This window comes from Pleuronectes platessa, chromosome 19, assembly GCF_947347685.1.
Source record: "Pleuronectes platessa chromosome 19, fPlePla1.1, whole genome shotgun sequence".
NCBI lineage: Eukaryota > Metazoa > Chordata > Actinopteri > Pleuronectiformes > Pleuronectidae > Pleuronectes > Pleuronectes platessa.
Genome location: NC_070644.1, coordinates 14,277,860 through 14,284,305, shown reverse-complemented (window position 1 = coordinate 14,284,305; position 6,446 = coordinate 14,277,860).

Sequence of the window (6,446 nt, the reverse complement as noted above, 5' to 3'; positions counted from 1 at the left end):
AGTTTCTATCCAGTAGAAAATCTATCAGACAGTCAGTAGAAAATCACTTTCGAAACCTAAGAAAATCTCACGTTCAGTCGTCTCAGCTCTAAATTAGGTCAGTGTTTCCACTCAGGCTCAAACGCTGTATTTGATATTTAACATTCAGAAGTAAAATGTCCGACGACCTGATAACGTCGCAAAGGAGATGAACGTCCAGGTGGGATCGAAAAACATACAGATTGTTTTGATGTCAAAGTGGCGCAGTGGTTAGCGCAGTCACACGGTTCGAATCTCAGTTCCGCCAGGAGTCTTTCTGTGTGGCGTTCAAATGTTCTTCCCGTATCTGTGTCTATTTATACAAGGATTTTCTCGTCTTAATGTCAACTCAAAGCGATTTAACCACAGTTTTTCCATTCACCCATTCACACAGATTCATACAGTGCATCTGTGCAGCACTTTTTCACATCAAACAGCAATTGTACTCTGTTGGAACAGTGGCCAAGGACACTTTGGCATGTGTAAAGGGAGACCGGTATCAAACCGCCGACCTCCTGGTTTCGTGGATGACACGCTCTACCTGAGTCACAGCCGTTCATCTTTATACGTTGGCTCTGTGACACACTGGCACCTCTCACCTAGTGTCACCAGGATTAGAGCTATAGATGACAGATGGATGTTTTGATGTATCTGAATATGAAATTTCAGTCTCCATCTGCAAAGATCTGATCCGCTGAACACAAAGCAGCCTCATGATGATAAGGGATGATAATTTCGTTTTACCATTAAACCACTAGATTTCCTCTGAAAGGTTTTCAAAAACTTCTTCATTCTAGAATAATGTGATTAGAATGCTTTTAATGATCTGTATCAACTGATGCCACAGTCGAGACGACTGGTAACATTTACTGCAGCATTAAGCCCATAAAATCATTTGGATGTGCCCTGATATTTGCTTGCGTGATGAATTGTTTCAGGCTTTGCCTCTTTCAAGTCCAAATCTATTTCAAAAGTGTCAACCTACAATCGTGTTATCCATGCCTTCATGTGGTTACATTCAGACTATTATAATTCAAGTCAGATTCCCTTTCCCGTTTGAACAAACTGCAGCAGCAAGCCACCCCCGCCGCCTTTTTTGTTTTGTACTGCCACACTGTTGCCTGTTAGTATTACAATTGACTTCCAGATTTCACCACAAAAGCAGAGCATTGTCTCTCAGCTTCATATCAGACTTAGCAATTCACAAGCTGCAGCACAAGCCTGGCCCTCTGGGAGTACTGGGTTGGTAATGGAAGGTGACCAAACTCAACCATAAAGAAAAATCTTCCAAATGATTTCCTTTTTAATGCACTCTATGTTGTCATGTCCCTATTCTCTGTCTTTTCTCAATATGGTCTCTGCCATTGTCGTATGACTCTTCCGTCTCCTTCACCCTTTCTCCATCCCTTTCACTCTCCATAACCTTCACTATCCCTTTTTTTGTCTCACCCAGATTGTCTCTGTGCCTCTCCCAGCTTCCTGTCTCCCTAATCCTTAATCCTGTGGAAATCGGTCAGGCAGAATGAGCCCGCTTTGATCAGGCTCTCATATCAGGCGTGCTAACAGTGTCAGCACACCCGGATCCCACAGAACCCTGGAGCCCAGAGGGAGCGCTTCAAACAGGCGTTCAGCCCCCGACTCTGCTTGATAGGAAGGGGAACTGGAGGCAGCGGCAGAGTTCCTGTCTCAACTGGCAGCCACAGACTCTGACATTGGTCTCTCGCCTTTTGGCTTCAGCAAATCATGATTTGACACCATTTATCTGAGATAACACATTTGCTTCAGGAAAGGCTTTTTCCGCATGAAGTGAACTTGCTGTGGGAATACGGCTCAGCAGCCACTTGTGGTTAGGAGAGTGCACAGTACAGACATGTGAAAGCCAGTTCTGGTTTTGTCAGTGGTGTCTGTGACAGGAAGCATGGAATCAATCTCACTGGTGTTTAGGTGTTGCAATCCATAGTTAGGGGATATTAACTCCCTGACACCTGGTGATCCCGTGGGACACATTCAATGCAGGACAGTTAGCCTTCACTAAAGGTCAGCTTTGTACAGAGCATCTGAAACAAATACACAAACTGAATTGTGCCGAAGCGATTTCGGCTATGTGCCCACATTTTTGTCCAAGCATCCACCCCTGAGGATATGTTTTGAAGGATCACTGCAATAGAGTAACTCAAACAAATCTGCTGCTCTCACTTCAGGTTGGGCACAGGAAGAAAGAAACATTGGAATAATTGGGTAGTTTAAACCTGCATTCTTTTAGTAATTCGTTGTTTCTGCTTCCAGAGTCTGAGAGGAACGTTAATCATACATCGTTAGATTAGTATTGTATATTAATAGTAATTCACAAAGCATACGACTGTGCCGAACCACAAGAAATGGTACATTAAGTTTTTCTCCTTCTCACAACCACATGACCTGGAGGTTGGTTCCTTCTGCAGATCTACAACAATACTGACAGTGTACTCAGTCTCCCCCTGTTTAATCAGTTCAGAAGTGTAATCAGGTGCTTTGAATCAGCTCGAGAAATGAAGCATTTAGCATGGCCGCGCTGCCGGATGTGCAACATCTGATTTGTGACCCCCTGTTGGGAGGAAAGTGGCGAGGGTCAATAGATTCAAATGAATATCATTTTAAATCATCACATTTTATAATCATGTAATTAATACTGAGGTTATGTCGTCATCGTCCAGCTTTTTAAACGTTAAAGTGAGGTGAAGTGATGTGGTATCTGCATTAGGATAATGGTAATAAGATTATGCAAAGAAGACTGCATTTCTTAAAGTGTATATTTAGAATAAACTATGATGCATCCGTTTTGTTGTTGTACAATTCACTCCCCCTGCGTAACTGGTCTGCAACCTTTTGTCTGTCCTCCTTTATTTGAGTAAACACTGACACCTACTGGACATAATTATGTTCTACACTATTTTGTAGGGGATTTGAACAAGGCCAACAAATAAATAACATGATTTAACTTTCATTTTAAAACAAAAATATGATCGAAAGTACAAATTCAAAATTCAATTGATTTAAAACGTGAAAGGCTTTTACTTGTTGGCATTTCTTTCATTTAAACGGGACATTGCATGCAGTAATTTGTTCAGTCTATTTATGTGGCTGGCTGTTCTGATTCTCTTCTGCTAAATTACGTGGTCACCAACTTTGGAATTGTGGTCACCAACTTTGCAATCTTTGTAAAGATGTGATTGTTTTAATTGTAAGTACAGACTTTTATCACATACTAACAGACTATTCTTCTCAGAGACTCTACTTCAGTTAACGCAATATCCACAAATCTTGAACTAAATTGTCTAAATTTGTGATGCTCTCATATCTGCGGTTTCTGTGAGTCTCATGACGCTCGTTATATTACAGAACATTTAGCTGTTTGTCGGCCTGAACGCTGACTAAGTGTGGCTGATGGCTCAGAATGATTGACACTCCAGTCTCAGGTGGCTTGTTTCAGTGGGTGTTATTTTGTCCTTTCTCGTCTCCTGACAGAACAATAAATCTCCCCTCTTGATGCCTATGAAGGTTTGATGTTGCGTGAAGTGTTTTCAATCTGACCCTGAAGCCGAATAAACTAAATGTTCCAAAAAGTACAGACTATCCTTTTCTCAAAGGCTGAACTGTCTCTAATAAACCGTGGGTAGCTCTAGTTTTATGTAGCTGAGGAGAGGCTGGTGGATGCGGCCCAAAAGAAAACTTGGCCTAGCTTGAATTTTTGGTAAACGCTGCTCCTGTGTCTTGTGAATATGAGACACTGCCACTGACAACAGATTGTACATAATCTGTAAGAAAAGCAGCTCTTTACAGACTTAATCCCCACACTCTTTGGCAAGAGGGAATCCCATGACCCCTTTCTAAACCCCCAAAGCCATCTTTATCTACAGAAAAGACACTGTCTCATCAGCCTTTGGCTAAGCTTTAATCTGAATTTTTTTTTTTTATTGTGAAGCATGAAGTTAAATTTATAGAAAATCTGATAATACACAAATTTAACAGTTATTATGCTGACATGGAAAAAACAAGTCTTTTCCTACACATTTCCTCTGTGATTTAGACTTAATCAGGATGGGGGAATTAAAAGCTTTTGCAACCAACAGCCACGTGTAAAGCATCTACATGGATTCATATACTGAACATAATTAGAGTCCATTAACAGAAGATATTGTACAGTATCTACAGTAGACGTTTGCAAAGGTGTAGCAAGATATACAAGCTTATATGTAGATTTCAAGTTGACCACTGGGGCTCGTGTGCATATAACTTGAAATGCAAATGTGCTCAGACATTTATAATTAGGCTACGTGATCAGATTTTTAAATAGTAGCTCGAGTTCCATATGAATCTTTTTTCGATGCTGCATGTGCTTATCCAAAGGCAAAGGCTTGCTGCATTAATGTAGAATTATGCATTCTCAAATACACATCTTGTCTCTGTGCATTGCACATTCATGAAGGTCTTGTCAGTTCAGGTCCTGACCTTGTTTATTGCTCAGCTATGCCTCTTTTTTTTTTTTAAAGGTGTTTGTAGTATAAGCTGTGTCATGTTGAACAACACCAGTCTTAACAACAGGTACAGGTTCACGCTCCGGTGCTGCCGAGCACAGACGACTCCACCAGACAACCTTTTCTCACACTTTAAAAAAAGACTTAAGTAGATTAGTTAAAATTATTTAGTCAGCATCTATGAGCTTTTGTCTGATTACACTGTTAATCAAAATGTCCCTCAACTGACCCATTCTTAAAATTAAAGTCTTTGAGATTTGCTGTGGGTATTCATGGTCCTCAGAGAGTGAATCTCTAGTGTCACAATCAAAGTCACATTTCGTCTTGACCTCGAGAAATCTAAGTTGGCAGATATCCATGAAATGCATTGACCACATCCATGCTCCCCAAAGGACATATTGTTTCTGTGTTAGCCGCTCAGCACTCATCCCCACCCTCGGACCCTTTGACCTTTCCCCTCTCCACCCTCACAATATCCTCTAAGCCTAATGGGCAGATAACAATTCAATTTACTGAGCACAAATAGAATACAAATATTTGTGCACTTGTGGGCAAAATGTTAACATTGCAGACAGTATCTCTTATAGTCTGATTAGCATACAGGCAGTTAAAATCCTCTTGTGATCCTGAATAGCTGTTTAAAATTTGTATCAATTCATGTTGCAAAAGAAGAGATATAGATTATTTGGTATGTGATATATTTTACCAACTAAAGTAAAGGTCAGGGGACAAATCACGGTAATCCATCCCATAGCTGTTGAGGCGTTTCACTACCAACCCCCGATGACAACATTATGACGGCACTAAATCAAACAGCAGGGGATTCCCAAAATCTGTGGACTTTATCACCTGAGGACCATGAATGGCTGCACATAAACGTTCATGTTAATCTATCGAGTTGTTGTTGAAATGTTTCCCGATACTGCCGTCCTTAAAACCATCCTGCTAATGTGGCTCATAAAACTTGTATGCTGTTTGCTCTGTCAACCACTTTTATACTGCAGGGTGTATATCGTAGCCTGATGGAGATAATGGGGGCTGTGCTGCAGTTGGCCTAAATGGAGAATCACAATGTTTGTTGAAGTATTTGTACTATTAAAAACTCTTGTAGCGCTGACAAGAGTTTCATTAGCTTGAAGGGAGAGTTCACCCAAAAATGAGAAATTCACTCATTATTATATAATCGGTTATTGTTTACTTCAATAGATTTGGATTTGGCTGCAACACTATTTACCCCTGAAACTCCTTAAGTATGTTGTGGACTCAAAACACTCACCCACCCCTCCATCGACGTAGTAGTGAGTAGACAATGAGTGAATTGTAATTTTTCTGTGATTTATCCCTTTTTGTTTGAGATGTATATGTAGATCAAGTATAAAATTAACACCAGCACAGCTTCAGGGCAGTGATTGGCTACAAGAGCTATGGTTCAAATGTTCAACCATCCTTTGAGACATTCATAAGTTAAGACTCCCAAACTGGGAAAACTGGGAAATATCATAAAAGTCACCTAAGCCGTGTGTGATAGAGAACCAGCACGCACAACATCCAGACCTAGACATCAGACGTCCCTCATCCTGTACGTTTTTCTACAGTGACATGTCAATAAGTCTGCTGTGAATAGCATGACTCAAGAAACTAGGATTTAAATGGATTGGCTTATTGCAACACACCTTGGTGTTTTAATAGTGTGCTGTTTTTGAAGGATTGTTACTTCATGTATTGCCTTGTGTATTGCAGACTACGACTGAAATAACCTGTTACAGACGTAACACAATGTACAGTACAGACAACCCTGCAAACCATATTTTTGAGAGGCCCCTGGGTGTGGGAGTGGGAAATATGGCTGAAAGGGAGATTAATATAAAAATGTTCATATTAGTCGATAAAGATAATAACCATAAATGTCACATT